Raw genomic sequence first — 16,718 nt, forward strand, 5'->3', positions numbered from 1 at the left:
CAAGAGTCAAGATAGCCCGCCCTAAACAAGAAACAGCTTATTCTTTCTACTATGGCAATGGCATGGCAGATAAAGCAAACCAAAACGCGCAACGGCTTTTGCGCTAGTTGCTCCATCCGTTGCTTGTTTGGTTTCAATGCATAAATCAACCTCTCGTTCAGGCGGTAATCCTGGTAGAGTCTCATGGAAGACGTCGGTAAATTCTGACACCACTGGAATAGATGATAGGTTCTTGACCTCCGATTTTCGTCTGCATGGCTGATACAAGGTAGGCGGTACAACCTGACTCGATTAGATGATGTGCCTGTAAAGCTGAGATTGTCGTGATTCGATCACCAACTTGTCTGAATTGCAATGAAAATGGCTTAGTCCCTGGTTTCTGGAATGTCACCTTCCTGTGTGGACAATCAATCGTGGCATGATGCATAGTCAACCATTCCAAGCCCAGCATCATATCGTCCTGCTTTTGCAACTATTGGGTCTACTCTTAGCTCTCGTCCTGCAATCTGTATCTTAAGGTATGAACACCTCAATTCCTGAATGAAGAATTCAAAGGTTCTGATCAACATTGTTTTTCCACTCTCTATTGTCGCCAGCCCACATCTTTTAACCCAAACTTTAGATGATACTGAGTGACTGCATCTAGTATCAATCAGTACGTAAGCAAAGCACCCAGAAATATTGAAGATACCTGCTATCAGTTTTGTGGCCACGGTAGTGTCATCTGTTTGACCTAGTCTGTCGATTGGTCCCCCAGCCTCGCTGTGATGTGCCTGAACTGTGACTCGCGCGCCTTCTCTGCCTCCAAATCTCACGTCCCGCTAAGAGATGGGATCTCCACGACCTCTCGGCTGTTGTGTACCGCCACCTCTCGCCACTACTCCCTGTGTCATCAGTTTGGTTTGGTCTGTACACCAAGCATGAGTTTTGAATTTGGCTTGGGACACTCCCTAGCGAAATGACCGAGCCCACCACAATTGTAACAAGTGCCATTCTTCATGTAGCAAGTTGACTCATGATGTCTCCCTTGACAATATCGACACCAAACCTTCTCGTAATTCACAACGCCAGAATTTTGCTTAGCTGGATTTGTTGATGGCGGGGAATTCATTGACTGACTTGGCCTTGATTGATGATCCCTCGTGGCTTTACATTGAGAACAAAGCTTTGCTGACCCGCTCATATGACTCCACTCGTAGCGCATGTGCCATCAGATCCACTAGTCTCACTGTACCAGGAAGGTCGATTATTTGTGTAAATCTGGGATGAAGCCCTTCCAGATATTGCCGTCGCAAGCAATAGTCATCTGCCACAATGTCGGGAGCATACATCATCAAGTTGTCACATTTCATATTGTAGTCCTGAACAGTACCACTCCCTTGTTTTAGCCTAACGAATTGTTGTCGAAGCGCTTCCCGAGACATAACATCTAAATACTGATCATTGAATTCTCGCTCGAACCACGCCCAAGGAATGGTTGGATTTGAGCCATCATTATCTCCATTATGTCTCTTCTTCGCCTCCTGCCACCAGAAAGGAGCATGGAAACATGAGAAGCAAAGAAAGAATGAACGTATGGGCGTTAAGAGTTTTTTTAGTTAAATAGCTGGGAATAAGGCTTACCTTTCGTAAGTCCAATATGCGAGTAAGAACATGTGCGGGGATATGCATATGTTTGAGGATATGGAGGAAATAGAACGATTTCACTAATTGTTTCGTCTGGGTCGTCTTTGATTTTTTTACTTATTTCTTTCTCACTCACTACTTTTTCTATTTTCTTTTGTCTATCGAAATAGCCTAGGATTTGACCTAGTCAGCTTATGCTTCATTTCCTTCGATTTCTTCTTTCGATATGAGCGAGCTTACCCAAAACCTATACTTTAATGATCTAGTAGCCCTATTGTCGGGGACCATAATTAGGGGTACCCTCAAGACGCCTAATTCTCAGCTGGTAACCCTCATCAGCATAAAGCAGCAGAGGCCTGATGGGTGCGATTAAGTCAAGGATCAGTCCATACGAGCGACTCGATCACGCCTCGCCCGAGCCTAGCCTCGGGCAAGGGCAGCCGACCCCGAGGGATTTCCGTCTCGCCCGAGGCCCCCCTTTAACGGCGGACACATCTCCGGCTCGCCCGAGGCCTTGCCTTCGCTAAGAAGCAACCCTGACTAAATCGCCGCGCCGACCGACCGAGTCGCAGGAGCATTTAACGCAAAGGTAGCCTGACACCTTTATCCTGACGTGCGCCCCCCGGCAGAGCCGAAGTGACCGCCGTCACTTCGCCACTCCACTGACCGGTCTGACAGAAGGACAGCGCCGCCTGCGCCACTCCGACTGCAGTGCCACTTGACAGAGTGAGACTGACAGGCAGTCAGGCCTTGCCAAAGGCGCCATAGGAAACTCCGCTCCGCCCGACCCAGGGCTCGGACTCGGGCTAGGCCCCGGAAGACGGCGAACTCCGCTCCGCCCGACCCAGGGCTCGGACTCGGGCTAAGCCCCGGAAGACGGCGAACTCCGCTCCGCCCGACCCAGGGCTCGGACTCGGGCTCAGCCCCAGAAGACGACGAACTCCGCTCCGCCCGACCTAGGGCTCGGACTCGGGCTAGGCCCCGGAAGACGGCGAACTCCGCTCCGCCCGACCCAGGGCTCGGACTCGGGCTAAGCCCCGGAAGACGGCGAACTCCGCTCCGCCCGACCCAGGGCTCGGACTCGGGCTAAGCCCCGGAAGACGGCGAACTCCGCTCCGCCCGACCCAGGGCTCGGACTCGGGCTAAGCCCCGGAAGACGGCGAACTCCGCTCCGCCCAACCCAGGGCTCAGACTCGGGCTCAGCCCCAGAAGACGACGAACTCCGCTCCGCCCGACCCAGGGCTCGGACTCGGGCTCAGCCCTAGAAGACGACGAACTCCGCTTCGCCCGACCCCAGGGCTCAGACTTCGCCCTGGCCTCTGCCGAACAACCTCCGCCTCGCCCGACCCAGGGGCTCGGGCTCGGCCTCGGCCATGGAAGACAGACTCGACCTCGGCTTCGGAGGAGCCTCCACGTCGCCCGACCTAGGGCACAGGCCGGCCACGTCAACAGGAAGCGCCATCATCACCCTACCCCGAGCCGACTCGGGCCGCAGAGAACAAGACCGGTGTCCCATCTGGCTAGCTCCGCCAGATAGGCAATGATGGCGCCCCGCTAGCCCTGTGACGACGGCGGCTCTCAGCTCCCTTACGGAAGCAGGGGGACGTCAGCAAGGACTCGACCGCTCCGACAGCTGTCCCTCCGCCAGGCTCCGTTGCTCCTCCGACAGCCACGACATCACACCAGCAGGGTGCCAAGATCTCTCCGGCTGTCACATTGGCATGTACTTAGGGCGCTAGCTCTCCCCCCGCTAGACACGTAGCACTCTGCTACACCCCCATTGTACACCTGGATCCTCTCCTTACGCCTATAAAAGGAAGGACCAGGGCCTTCTTAGAAAAGGTTGGCCGTGCGGGGACGAGGACGGGACAGGCGCTCTCTTGGGGCCGCTTGCTTCCCTCACCCGCGTGGACGCTTGTAACCCCCTACTGCAAGCGCACCCGACCTGGGCGCGGGACGAACACGAAGGCCGCGGGATTTCCACCTCTCTCACGCCCGTCTCCAGCCACCTCGCTTCCCCCCTTCGCGCTCGCCCACGCGCTCGACCCATCTGGGCTGGGGCACGCGGCACACTCACTCGTCGGCTTAGGGACCCCCCGGTCTCGAGACGCCGACAGTTGGCGCGCCAGGTAGGGGCCTGCTACGTGCTGACGAACAGCTTCCCGTCAAGCTCCAGATGGGCAGCCTCCAGCAACCTCTCCGGCCCGGGACGGTGCTCCGTTTCGGGAGTCTTGAGTTCATGTCCTTCGACGGCAGCTACGACATGATACTCCTTCCACCGCCGCGCGACAACGACAATGGCGGCCGACGACCCGCCCGCCGGCGGTGGAATCGACGACATCTTCCCCGCGTGGTGGAAGAACAACATTCGAGCTCGCCCCGTCCTCTCCCCCGCCAACGGAGGAGGAGGCGGGGCAACCAAGGCCAAGCAGGAGGCCGCGCTTCGTCGGCTGTCGAGCGAATCGACGTCCCCAGCGCCCCAACGAGGGGCGCGTCGGGCGTCGACCTCGCGTTTGAGACGAAGGCGAGCGCCGTCCCTCCGCGACACACCAATCCCAAGCAAGTGGACGACGCCAGCGCGCTCGCGGAGGGCTTGCAGGACGTCGCCCTCGTACCTAAGACGACGGTGCAATCAGTCCCCGACGTGACTATGTCGCTCCTCGTCGACCAAAAGGTACTGACTGATTCCCATCTTACGTCATTTCGACTCGGCCTCAACCCGCCTAGCGACCTCGCTTTGGCGGGCGCTCTCGTTGAGGCGAGTGCAACCCCTCTGGGGTTTCGTATGCGGTCGCCTTGGGACCGATTGACGGACGTCTCGACCTACGGGCCCTCTGGGTCCGAGGAAGATGACGATCCCAGCATCTGTTGGGATTTCTCTGGATTTGGCAACCCCAGTGCCATGCGGGACTTTATGACCGCATGTGACTACTGCCTCTCCGACTGTTCCGACGGTAGCCGCAGCCTTGACGACGAGGACTGCGGCCCAAGCCGCGAATGTTTCCACGTCGAGTTAGGGGATCCCTCCAAAGGCAACCATCTCGGCATGCCGGAGGACGGTGATCTCCCTAGGCCGGTGCCTCGCGCTGACATCCCGCGGGAGCTAGCTGTGGTCCCCGTTCCGGCGGGGGGTCACGACCCACAGCTCGAGCAAGTCCGCGGGGCGCAGGCCAGGCTCGACGAGGGAGCAGGAGCGCTTGAGTCGATCCGCCGGGACGTCGGGCAGGTATGGGCGGGCCAACCCCCGGCCGGAGAAATACGTCACCTGCCCCAGGGTTTCCAGCACCGCGTCGCCAACGACGTCAGGGTCAGGCCGCCACCCGCATCCAGCGGGGTCGGTCAGAACCTGGCAGCCGCAGCGATGCTCCTCCGCGCGATGTCGGAGCCATCAACCACCGAGGGTCGGCGAATCCAGGGAGAGCTCAAGAATCTCCTGGAAGGCGCTGCGGTCCGACGGGCCGAGAGCTCTGCCTCCCGAAGGCAGGGATACCCCTCGGAACCTCATGCCGCGACTTCCCGATTCATGCGGGAAGCCTCGGTCTACACCAGGCGCACGCGCAACACCGCGCCTGCGGCCCCGGGCCACCCCGGCAACGAGCACCATCGTCGCGACCGTCGGGCCCACCTCGACGAAAGGGTGCGCCGAGGCTACCACCCCAGGCGTGGGGGACGCTACGACAGCGGGGAGGATCGGAGTCCCTCGCCCGAACCACCCGGTCCGCAGGCCTTCAGTCGGGCCATCCGACGGGCGCCGTTCCCGACCTGGTTCCGACCCCCGACTACTATCACAAAGTACTCGGGGGAAACGAGACCGGAACTGTGGCTCGCAGACTACCGCCTGGCCTGCCAACTGGGTGGAACGGACGACGACAACCTCATCATCCGCAACCTCCCCCTGTTCCTCTCCGACACTGCTCGCGCCTGGTTGGAGCACCTGCCTCCGGGGCAGATCTCCAACTGGGATGACTTGGTCCAAACCTTCGCCGGCAATTTCCAGGGCACGTACGTGCGCCCTGGGAATTCCTGGGACCTCCGAAGCTGCCGGCAACAGCCGGGAGAGTCTCTTCGGGACTACATCCGGCGATTCTCGAAGCAGCGCACCGAGCTGCCCAACATCACCGACTCGGATGTCATCAGCGCGTTCCTTGCCGGCACCACCTGCCGCGACCTGGTGAGTAAGTTGGGTCGCAAGACCCCCACCAGGGCGAGCGAGCTGATGGACATCGCCACCAAGTTCGCCTCTGGCCAGGAGGCGGTCGAGGCTATCTTCCGAAAGGACAAGCAGCCCCAGGGCCGCCCATCGGAAGAGGCTCCCGAGGCGTCTACTCCGCGCGGCGCCAAGAAGAAAGGCAAGAAGAAGTCGCAAGCGAAACGCGACGCCGCCGACGCGGACCTTGTCGCCGCCGCCGAGTACAAGAACCCTCGGAAGCCCCCCGGAGGTGCTAACCTCTTCGACAAGATGCTCAAGGAGTCGTGCCCCTATCATCAGGGGCCCGTCAAGCACACCCTCGAGGAGTGCGTCATGCTTCGGCGCCACTTCCACAGGGTCGGGCCACCCGCGGAGGGTGGCAGGGCCCGCGACGACGACAAAAAGGAAGATCACCAAGCAGGAGAGTTCCCCGAGGTCCGCGACTGCTTCATGATCTACGGTGGGCATGCGGCGAATGCCTCGGCTCGGCATCGCAAGCAAGAGCGCTGGGAGGTCTGCTCGGTGAAGGTGGCGGCGCCAGTCTACCTAGACTGGTCCGACAAGCCCATCACCTTCGACCAAGCTGACCACCCCGACCACGTGCCGAGCCCGGGGAAGTACCCGCTCGTCGTCGACCCCATCGTCGGCGACGTCAGGCTCACCAAGGTCCTGATGGACGGGGGCAGCTGCCTCAACATCATCTACGCCGAGACCCTCAGGCTCCTGCGCGTCGATCTGTCCTTCGTCCGAGCAGGCACTGCGCCCTTCCACAAGATCATTCCTGGGAAGCGCGTCCAGCCCCTCGGACGACTCGACCTTCCCGTCTGCTTCGGAACGCCCTCCAACTTCCGAAGGGAGACTTTGACGTTCGAGGTGGTCGGGTTCCGAGGAACCTACCACGCGGTACTGGGGAGGCCATGCTACGCGAAGTTCATGGCCGTCCCCAACTACACCTACCTGAAGCTCAAGATGCCGGGCCCCAACGGGGTCATCACCGTCGGCCCCACGTACAAACACGCGTTCGAATGCGACGTGGAGTGCGTGGAGTACGCCGAGGCCCTCGCCGAGTCCGAGGCCCTCATCGCCGACCTGGAGAACCTCTCCAAAGAGGTGCCAGACGTGAAGCGTCATGCCGGCAACTTCGAGCCAGCGGAGACGGTTAAGGCCGTCCCTCTCGACCCCAGTGACGACACCTCCAAGCAGATCCGGATCGGTTCCGGGCTCGACCCCAAATAGGAAGCAGTGCTCGTCGACTTTCTCCGCGCAAACGCTGACGTCTTTGCATGGAGTCCCTCGGACATGCCCGGCATACCGAGGGATGTCGCCGAGCACTCGCTGGATATTCGGGCTGGAGCCCGACCCGTCAGGCAGCCTCTGCGCCGATTCGACGAGGAGAAGCGCAGAGTGATAGGCGAGGAGATACACAAGCTAATGGCAGCAGGGTTCATCAAAGAGGTATTCCATCCCGAATGGCTTGCCAACCCTGTGCTTGTGAGAAAGAAAGGGGGGAAATGGCGGATGTGTGTGGACTACACTGGTCTCAACAAAGCATGTCTGAAGGTTCCCTACCCTCTGCCTCGCATCGATCAAATCGTGGATTCCACTGCTGGGTGCGAAACCCTGTCCTTCCTCGATGCCTACTCAGGGTATCACCAAATCCGGATGAAAGAGTCCGACCAGCTCGCGACTTCTTTCATCACGTCCTTCGGCATGTACTGCTATGTCACCATGCTGTTCGGTTTGAGGAATGCGGGCGCGACGTACCAGCGGTGCATGAACCATGTGTTCGGCGGACACATCGGTCGCACAGTCGAGGCCTACGTCGATGACATCGTAGTCAAGACAAGGAAGGCTTCCGACCTCCTCTCCGACCTTGAAGTGACATTCCGATGTCTCAAAGCGAAAGGCGTCAAGCTCAATCCCGAGAAGTGTGTCTTCGGGGTGCCCCGGGGCATGCTCTTGGGGTTCATCGTCTCCGAACGAGGCATCGAAGCCAACCCGGAGAAGATCGCAGCTATCACCAGCATGGGGCCCATCAAGGACTTAAAAGGCGTACAGAGGGTCATGGGATGTCTCGCGGCCCTGGGCCGTTTCATCTCACGCCTCGGCGAAAGAGGTCTGCCTCTGTACCGCCTCTTAAGGAAGGCCGAGTGTTTCGCTTGGACCCCTGAGGCCGAGGAAGCTCTCGGGAACCTGAAGGCGCTCCTTACAAAGGCGCCTATCTTGGTGCCCCCAGCTGATGGAGAAGCCCTCTTGGTCTACGTCGCCGCGACCACTCAGGTGGTTAGCGCCGCGATTGTGGTCGAGAGGCAAGAAGAGGGGCATGCATTGCCTGTTCAGAGGCCAGTTTACTTCGTCAAGCGAGGTACTGTCCGAAACCAAGATCCGCTACCCACAAGTTCAGAAGCTGCTGTATGCAGTGATCCTGACGAGGTGAAAGTTGCGACATTACTTCGAGTCTCATCCGGTAACTGTGGTGTCATCCTTTCCCCTAGGGGAGATCATCCAGTGCCGAGAGGCCTCGGGTAGGATCGCAAAGTGGGCGGTGGAAATCATGGGCGAGACAATCTCGTTCGCCCATCGGAAGGCCATCAAGTCCTAGGTATTGGCGGACTTCATAGCCGAATGGGTCGACACCCAGCTGCCGACGGCTCCAATCCAACCGGAGCTCTGGACCATGTTTTTTGACGGGTCGCTGATGAAGACGGGAGCCGGCGCGGGCCTGCTCTTCATCTCGCCCCTCGGGAAACACCTACGCTACGTGCTACGCCTCCATTTCCCGGCGTCCAACAATGTGGCTGAGTACGAGGCTCTGGTCAACGGGTTGCGGATCGCCATCGAGCTAGGGGTCAGACGCCTCGACGCCCGCGGTGACTCGCAGCTCGTCATCGACCAAGTCATGAAGAACTCCCACTGCCGCGACCCGAAGATGGAGGCCTACTGCGATGAGGTTCGGCGCCTGGAAGACAAGTTCTAAGGGCTCGAGCATAACCACATCGCTCGGCGCTACAACGAGACTGCGGACGAGCTGGCAAAAATAGCCTCGGGGCGAACGACGGTTCCCCCGGACGTCTTCTCCCAGGATCTGCATCAACCCTCCGTCAAGATCAACGACACGCCCGAGCCCGAGGCAACCTCGGTCCAGCCCGAGGTACCCTCGGCTCAGCCCGAGGCGTCCTCGGTTCAGCCCGAGGTACCCTCGGCCCCCGAGGGCGAGGCACTGCACGTCGAGGAGGAGCAGAACGGGGCCACGCCTGATCGAAATTGGCAGACCCCGTACCTGCAATATCTCCGCCAAGGAGAGCTACCCCTCGACCAAGCCGAGGCTCGGCGGGTAGCGCGACGCGCCAAGTCGTTCGTCTTGCTGGGCGACGAGGAGGAGCTCTACCACCGCAGCCCCTCGGCCATCCTCCAGCGATGCATCTCCATCGCCGAAGGTCAGGAACTCCTGCAAGAAATACACTCGGGGGCTTGCGGCCATCATGCAGCGCCTCGAGCCCTTGTCGGGAATGCTTTCCGGCAAGGCTTCTACTGGCCAACGGCGGTGGCTGACGCCACTAGAATTGTCCGCACCTGCGAAGGGTGCCAATTCTATGCGAAGCAGACCCACCTGCCCGCTCAGGCTCTGCAGACGATACCCATCACCTGGCCCTTTGCTGTTTGGGGTCTGGACCTCGTCGGTCCCTTGCAGAAGGCGCCCGGGGGCTACAAGCACCTGCTGGTCGCCATCGACAAATTCTCCAAGTGGATCGAGGTCCGACCCCTGAACAGCATCAGGTCCGAGCAGGCGGTGGCGTTCTTCACCAACATCATCCATCGCTTCGGGGTCCCAAACTCCATCATCACCGACAACTGTACCCAGTTCACCGGCAGAAAATTCTTGGATTTTTGCGAGGATCACCACATCCGGGTGGACTGGGCCGCCGTGGCTCATCCCATGTCGAATGGGCAAGTAGAGCGTGCCAACGGCATGATTCTACAAGGGCTCAAGCCCCGGATTTACAACGACCTCAACAAGTTCGGCAAGCGATGGATGAAGGAACTCCCCTCGGTGGTCTGGAGCCTGAGGACAACGCCGAGCCGAGCCACGGGTTTCACGCCGTTCTTCCTGGTCTACGGGGCCGAGGCCATCTTGCCCACTGACCTGGAATACGGCTCCCCGAGGACGAGGGCCTACAACGATCAAAGCAACCAAGCTAGCCGAGAAGAATCGCTGGACCAGCTGGAAGAGGCTCGAGACAAGGCCTTACTACACTCGGCGCGGTACCAGCAGTCCCTGCGACGCTACCACGCCCGAGGGGTCCGGCCCCGAGACCTCCAGGTGGGCGACCTGGTGCTTCGGCTGCGGCAAGACGCCCGAGGGAGGCACAAGCTCATGCCCCCCTGGGAGGGGCCATTCGTCATCGCCAAAGTTCTGAAGCCCGGAACGTACAAGCTGGCCAACAATCAAGGCGAGATCTACGGCAACGCTTGGAACATCCAACAGCTACGTCGCTTCTACCCTTAAGATGTTTTCAAGTTGTTCATATACCTCGCACCCACGCAAAGTTTAGTCATCAAGGCAGGGTCGGCCTCGCCTCGGCAAAGCCCGACCCTCCCTCGGGGGCTAAAAGGGGGGGACCCCCTCTGTGTCGAAATTTTCCTCGAAAAAAGATCTCTTTTAGCAGAATATCTTTCGTGCTTTTTGACTACTTCGAAAAGCGGATCCTGAAAACGACGGAGTACACGTAAGCAGCCAAGGCTGACCGAGCCGAGGGACTCCTACGCCTCCGGGATACGGATACCTCACTCATCACCTTCTGCGATAAGTAACTCGCGTTCGGATAAAGTGATTCCGCGGACCGGACAAGTCTCTACGTTCGGAAGCTCTTCTGCCGAAGCGGTCCTCCGAGCCCTTCTCGACTGAATCGGTGACAGGGCCTCATGGACGGGTGAAAGTACGCGTAAGCGGCAAGGCCGACCGAGCCGAGGGACTCCCACGCCTCCGGGATACGGATACCTCACTCATCACCTTCCGCGAGAAGCAACTCTCGCTCGCACAAACATCCCTGTTACCGACAAAAGAGTCCAGATGCTCGAAATAAGAGGAAAGGAGATGCAGCTTTACAACGCAGCGAGGGTGTGTTTTCTGGCCTCAGCGACCGCAGAAGGCACACGCTACAAGACAATCTGATCCTGCAGGCTCGGGTCTTCACGCTGGAGGGGGCTGTAGCACCCTCGGCATCGACAACACCTTCAGCGAGGTCCGGCCCAGCCTCGGACGGCGACGCGGTCCAGGGACTTCTCCGGGAATCCGGCCCGAGCAGGCGGCTCGGCCGGTTACCCCAGGGGCCTCGGCCAACCATCTTCTAAGGGCGCCATCCCGGTCCGAGGCCTCGGCTGATCAACTCCGGCATCGGTCCCGCTGACGGACAACCCGGCTAGGCTCCGGCCAACCAGGTTTTCATTTTCGAGCCAACTCCGCCTCTGTTCGTGCTGATATCGCTACCCCTGGCCTCGGCTCGTCGAAGAGCGGCCAAGGGGTCTCTTTAACTAAGCTAGAGGAGCCTCAGACAACAAGGCCGATCGAGCCGAGGGACTCCTACGCCTCCGGGATACGGATACCTCACTCGTCACCTTGACACGGGGCGACTCATGCTTGGTGAAGCGGTTCAGATAATCAACAGGCGAGTCTTAGTGCTCGAAAATGAGGAAAAAACATGGCTCCGTGCCAAAATTACATACATGTTTAGGCCTCGACAGCCACAATGAACAAAGACACCGGCATTCAAGGTGCCATTACAAACGGAACTCCGGTTCCCCCTCCGCAGGTACGAACAACCCCACTCCATGGGGGTGGGCCTGCGGAGCAACAGAAGACTGACGAGCGGCTCGCCGCCGCCCGCTCTGACTACGACGACAACGACCCCCGCTCCGGATGGTCGAGCTGCAGCAGCGCAGGCCTCAGGGTGGGCGCTGCTGCAATCTTGCCCTCGCCCACACCGACGCTCGAGGGGCGAGGACAAGTACGAAGAACCGAAGGCCCGAAGCGTGAATGGTGGCGGTGACCCCGTTGGTGACGGGGACTTCTCGAGCCGCCTCCGCCTCGACACCGATGGCAGGGGCCATCAGCCCCCCGGCAGATCCCCACTCATATCCTCCCGGGCGAGTGGGGCACCGGCCTCCACGCGAGGGCGCCATCCCGGTGCAAAGGCAGGACCACCCCAGAACACGAACGCCGCCCTAGCGGCGCGCGACATCTTGGGTGGCCCTCCCGTGCACACGGCGCGGCAGCCGCCCTCCGGCGGGAGGGGCCGCCGGGAGCCAAGCCGACGAGCCCGACACGCTGGAGGTGACGACGCCCGCCGTCGACCGGCCCCGCGTTGTCGAAGTCCGGGCCGCCCGCAGGGCCAGTGAGCGCCCTCTCCCCCGAACGCCGCGGGAGAGGGTGACCCACGAACCCGCGCGGGAGGTAGAGCGCCGGCTCAGCCCGGCCCCCACCCTAGCGAGGATGATGAACATCCTTGAAGCTGAGGGTGGGACCAAGATCACAGCCTGGCTTGCTTCTCCCCACCTAGGAACTGGTGGTCACCGTCTTGGGTGACCACCGGCGGGGGGATACAGCCGGGCTGCATGATGAAAATCCTTGAAGCCGAACGATGGCTGAAAGGTACCAACTCCCACGGAGTTGCGTTCCTCCAACGATGAGGCGAAAAGACGGCGGGTACCCCCCATCCAGGGGCTTGGAAGGTGGAAAGACGCGACGCATAAGGGAACGAGAAGACATGGTCGCCTTCCGAAAGGGGTCGCCCTCCTTTTAAAGGCAACTCTCCCTACGTGCGCCCCCAAACGTCACGGGCTGAGTCTTCTCCAACACGCTCCAAGGCCCTTCCCTGCGGCGCGGGGGCTGGGTCATGCGTGTCATGCAAACCGGCTCAGAGCAGAAGAAGCCAAACCGCCGCGCGTGGTGCACACAACCGCCCAGCAGTTACAAGCGACCCCCCACTTTTGCCCAGACCAACGGGCGGAAGGGGTGGGCAGCCATGCAGGCGGCATGCAATCGCGCCAGGTGGACGCGCTTCTCCGACTCCCAACACGCCAGCATGGAGGCCCAGGCCCACGCGTCACGCAACCGGCGCGCCAGATGCTGCATGCAAGCAACTGCACCGCCACTTGCGCCAACACCGCGCCTCTTCGGTTGCGGAACCAATACCGCGACTCGAGGCGGCCCAGCGCACGACCCAGCAGCGCCAGCCTGGCGCGACGGTCAATACGACTGAAAGTGGGCCGGCAGTAATGACGGTGGCAGGCGGACGGGAGCAGCGGTCACGTCGTCGGCCAGACTCACGTCCCGTCCGGGGGCAGCAAGAGAACCCCCTCTCACGGCGTGAAGACAGGGCGCCCGTGATCCGTTCCTCGAACGGCTCGCGCACGCGCAACGGCCGCCCTGCCAACAACTCACCCCGTCGCATTAACTCCGCGGCGGGACAGGCGGCGCTTCTGGCAGGAGAAGCGGGCGACGCTTCGCCTTCGCCGTAATAACCGCGCCAAAAAAGATACGCCACGTCGTTCGATTTCGTATCCTTTTCCTTTTTTCCTCTTTCTCTATCTCTTGCAACAGGGACCGGGAAAGGGGGATACCCCGAAAAGGATCCTTCCCTGTGAAGGAACCGGGCTCCGAGCCCCCCTACTGATCAGAGGTTCGAAGGCTGGCCCTCCGAGGGGTTCAACAGTCGCCTCAGATCACGTGGGCCCTACACCCACTACTGGTCAGAGGTTCGAAGGCCGGCCCCCCGAAGGGCTCCACGGCCGCCTCAGGCTACTCGGGCTCCGCGCCCATTACTGATCAGGGGTTCGAAGGCTGGCCCCCGAAGGGTTCACAGTCGCCTCAGACGCCGAGCGAGGGATGACCAGGGGTACGTTCGATACATAACCAAGGCTCGGGCTGCGCTCCCGAGGTACCCTAGGACATTTCCGAGACCAGCGGGAGCGATCTTGTAACAGAATCCCATCGGAGGGAGGCATTGAGCCCTCGGACCCCGTCGCCAGGGGACCGGGTCCGGCAGATCACCCGCAGGTACTTTTGGGCGTGCCTCTGGGCCCCTAGCCGACCCCCAACGAACGGGGCACGGACGCCCACTCGGATTACCCGCTTGCAGCTCACCGGAGACACCATGTTCGGTGCCCATCGAGGGTAACATGGCGCTCTCCCCCCCTCCTCCTTGCGGAAAGGCGACGTAGGGGCGTATGTAAAAAAGCCAAGTCTGTCCCTGATCGCCCTCTCGCCCTGTGCGGAGGCTCGGGGGCTGCTCTCGCAAACCCGGCTCCGGCCTAACCGTTGACAGCGTCAACATACCAGCCCGAGAACTTGGGCCCCGACCGTGCACCCGGGCTACGGCCGGTTCGCATGAGGGAACAACCAGACCAGCCGAAGCATTACGCAAGGCATTAAGACCTCGGGGGAGTGAAACCACTCCTCCGAGGCCTCGGGGGCTACACCCGGCGGGTGCGCTCGCGCGCACCCACCGGAACAAAATGCAACCGAGAAAGGCTGGTCCCCTTGCAAAAAAGTGCGACGAAAGCCTCCAAGCGAGTGCTAACACTCCCTTCGAGGCTCGGGGGCTACTGTCGGGGACCATAATTAGGGGTACCCTCAAGACGCCTAATTCTCAGCTGGTAACCCCCATCAGCATAAAGCTGCAGAGGCCTGATGGGTGCGATTAAGTCCATACGAGCGACTCGATCACGCCTCGCCCGAGCCTAGCCTCGGGCAAGGGCAGCCGACCCCGAGGGATTTCCGTCTCGCCCGAGGCCCCTCTTTAACGGCGGACACATCTCCGGCTCGCCCGAGGCCTTGCCTTCGCTAAGAAGCAACCCTGACTAAATCGCCGCGCCGACCGACCGAGTCGCAGGAGCATTTAACGCAAAGGTAGCATGACACCTTTATCCTGACGTGCGCCCCCCGGCAGAGCCGAAGTGACCGCCGTCACTTCGCCGCTCCACTGACCGGTCTGACAGAAGGACAGCGCCGCCTGCGCCACTCCGACTGCAGTGCCACTTGACAGAGTGAGACTGACAGGCAGTCAGGCCTTGCCAAAGGCGCCATAGGAAACTCCGCTCCGCCCGACCCAGGGCTCGGACTCGGGCTAGGCCCCGGAAGATGGCGAACTCCGCTCCGCCCGACCCAGGGCTCGGACTCGGGCTAAGCCCCGGAAGACGGCGAACTCCGCTCCGCCTGACCCAGGGCTCGGACTCGGGCTGAGCCCCAGAAGACGACGAACTCCGCTCCGCCCGACCCAGGGCTCGGACTCGGGCTAGGCCCCGGAAGACGGCGAACTCCGCTCCGCCCGACCCAGGGCTCGGACTCGGGCTAAGCCCCGGAAGACGGCGAACTCCGCTCCGCCCGACCCAGGGCTCGGACTCGGGCTAAGCCTCGAAAAAACGGCGAACTCCGCTCCGCCCGACCCAGGGCTCGGACTCGGGCTCAGCCCCAGAAGACGACGAACTCCGCTCCGCCCGACCCAGGGCTCAGACTCGGGCTCAGCCCCAGAAGACGACGAACTCCGCTTCGCCCGACCCCAGGGCTCGGACTCCGCCCTGGCCTCTGCCGAACAACCTCCGCCTCGCCCGACCCAGGGGCTCGGGCTCGGCCTCGGCCATGGAAGACAGACTCGACCTCGGCTTCGGAGGAGCCTCCACGTCGCCCGACCTAGGGCACAGGCCGGCCACGTCAACAGGAAGCGCCATCATCACCCTACCCCGAGCCGACTCGGGCCGCAGAGAACAAGACCGGTGTCCCATCTGGCTAGCTCCGCCAGATAGGCAATGATGGCGCCCCGCTAGCCCTGTGACGACGGCGGCTCTCAGCTCCCTTACGGAAGCAGGGGGACGTCAGCAAGGACTCGACCGCTCCGACAGCTGTCCCTCCGCCAGGCTCCGTTGCTCCTCCGACAGCCACGACATCACACCAGCAGGGTGCCAAGATCTCTCCGGCTGCCACATTGGCATGTACTTAGGGCGCTAGCTCTCCCCCCGCTAGACACGTAGCACTCTGCTACACCCCCATTGTACACCTGGATCCTCTCCTTACGCCTATAAAAGGAAGGACCAGGGCCTTCTTAGAAAAGGTTGGCCGCGCGGGGACGAGGACGGGACATGCGCTCTCTTGGGGCCGCTCGCTTCCCTCACCCGCGTGGACGCTTGTAACCCCCTACTGCAAGCGCACCCGACCTGGGCGCGGGACGAACACGAAGGCCGCGGGATTTCCACCTCTCTCACGCCCGTTTCCGGCCACCTCGCTTCCCCCCTTCGCGCTCGCCCACGCGCTCGACCCATCTGGGCTGGGGCACGCGGCACACTCACTCGTCGGCTTAGGGACCCCCCGGTCTCGAGACGCCGACACCTATTCACATATGCCTATTTCTCTAAACCTAGTCCTATTACTGGCATATCTCTCCCGGTGCTCGCTTATCCCTATTCCGTGCATACCTGTCTCTTGCATACATAACTTTACTTTCCCATGCCCACGCTTATCTGTGAATCCCTTTCCATGAACTCTTAGGCTATTGAAACCATATCTCGCCTATTTTTAGTAGCTTACTCGTTCATACCTAGCACCTGTTTCTCAACGTTACACATACCTAGCACATGTTACTCGTCCATGAACTAATCTATCTTTTCTGATCGTCTCTGCGAACCCTTTGTACCAGTGAACTTCAATGTAGCATTTTGACATTGTTTGCAATGCTGAATATTTGAATTATGTAAATTCTGCTGTAGAACATCTAATTTCAGTCAATTTATATGGCCAACCACGGAAATGTCCGACAATATCATCAAAGCGCGTACTTACTTCGTTCAAAAACAGTAGTCGTTTTAGATCTTTATTTATATGTTTATATTTAAATGGATGAAAACAAATTTA

At 60.5% G+C, this 16,718-nt stretch overlaps 1 long non-coding RNA gene across 1 annotated transcript; it reads right to left on the bottom strand.

Annotated features, from left to right (window-relative positions):
- Positions 1-1,743: 1,743 nt before the first annotated feature.
- Positions 1,744-16,424, bottom strand: LOC118476032 (uncharacterized). Its single transcript, XR_004855285.1, has 2 exons — positions 16,197-16,424; positions 1,744-1,897 (listed from the first exon to the last, which is right to left on the bottom strand). It is a non-coding gene; the product is annotated as an uncharacterized lncRNA (long non-coding RNA).
- Between the last annotated feature and the right edge of the window lie 294 nt (positions 16,425-16,718).

Source organism: Zea mays, chromosome 1 (assembly GCF_902167145.1).
Source record: "Zea mays cultivar B73 chromosome 1, Zm-B73-REFERENCE-NAM-5.0, whole genome shotgun sequence".
Classification (NCBI taxonomy): domain Eukaryota; kingdom Viridiplantae; phylum Streptophyta; class Magnoliopsida; order Poales; family Poaceae; genus Zea; species Zea mays.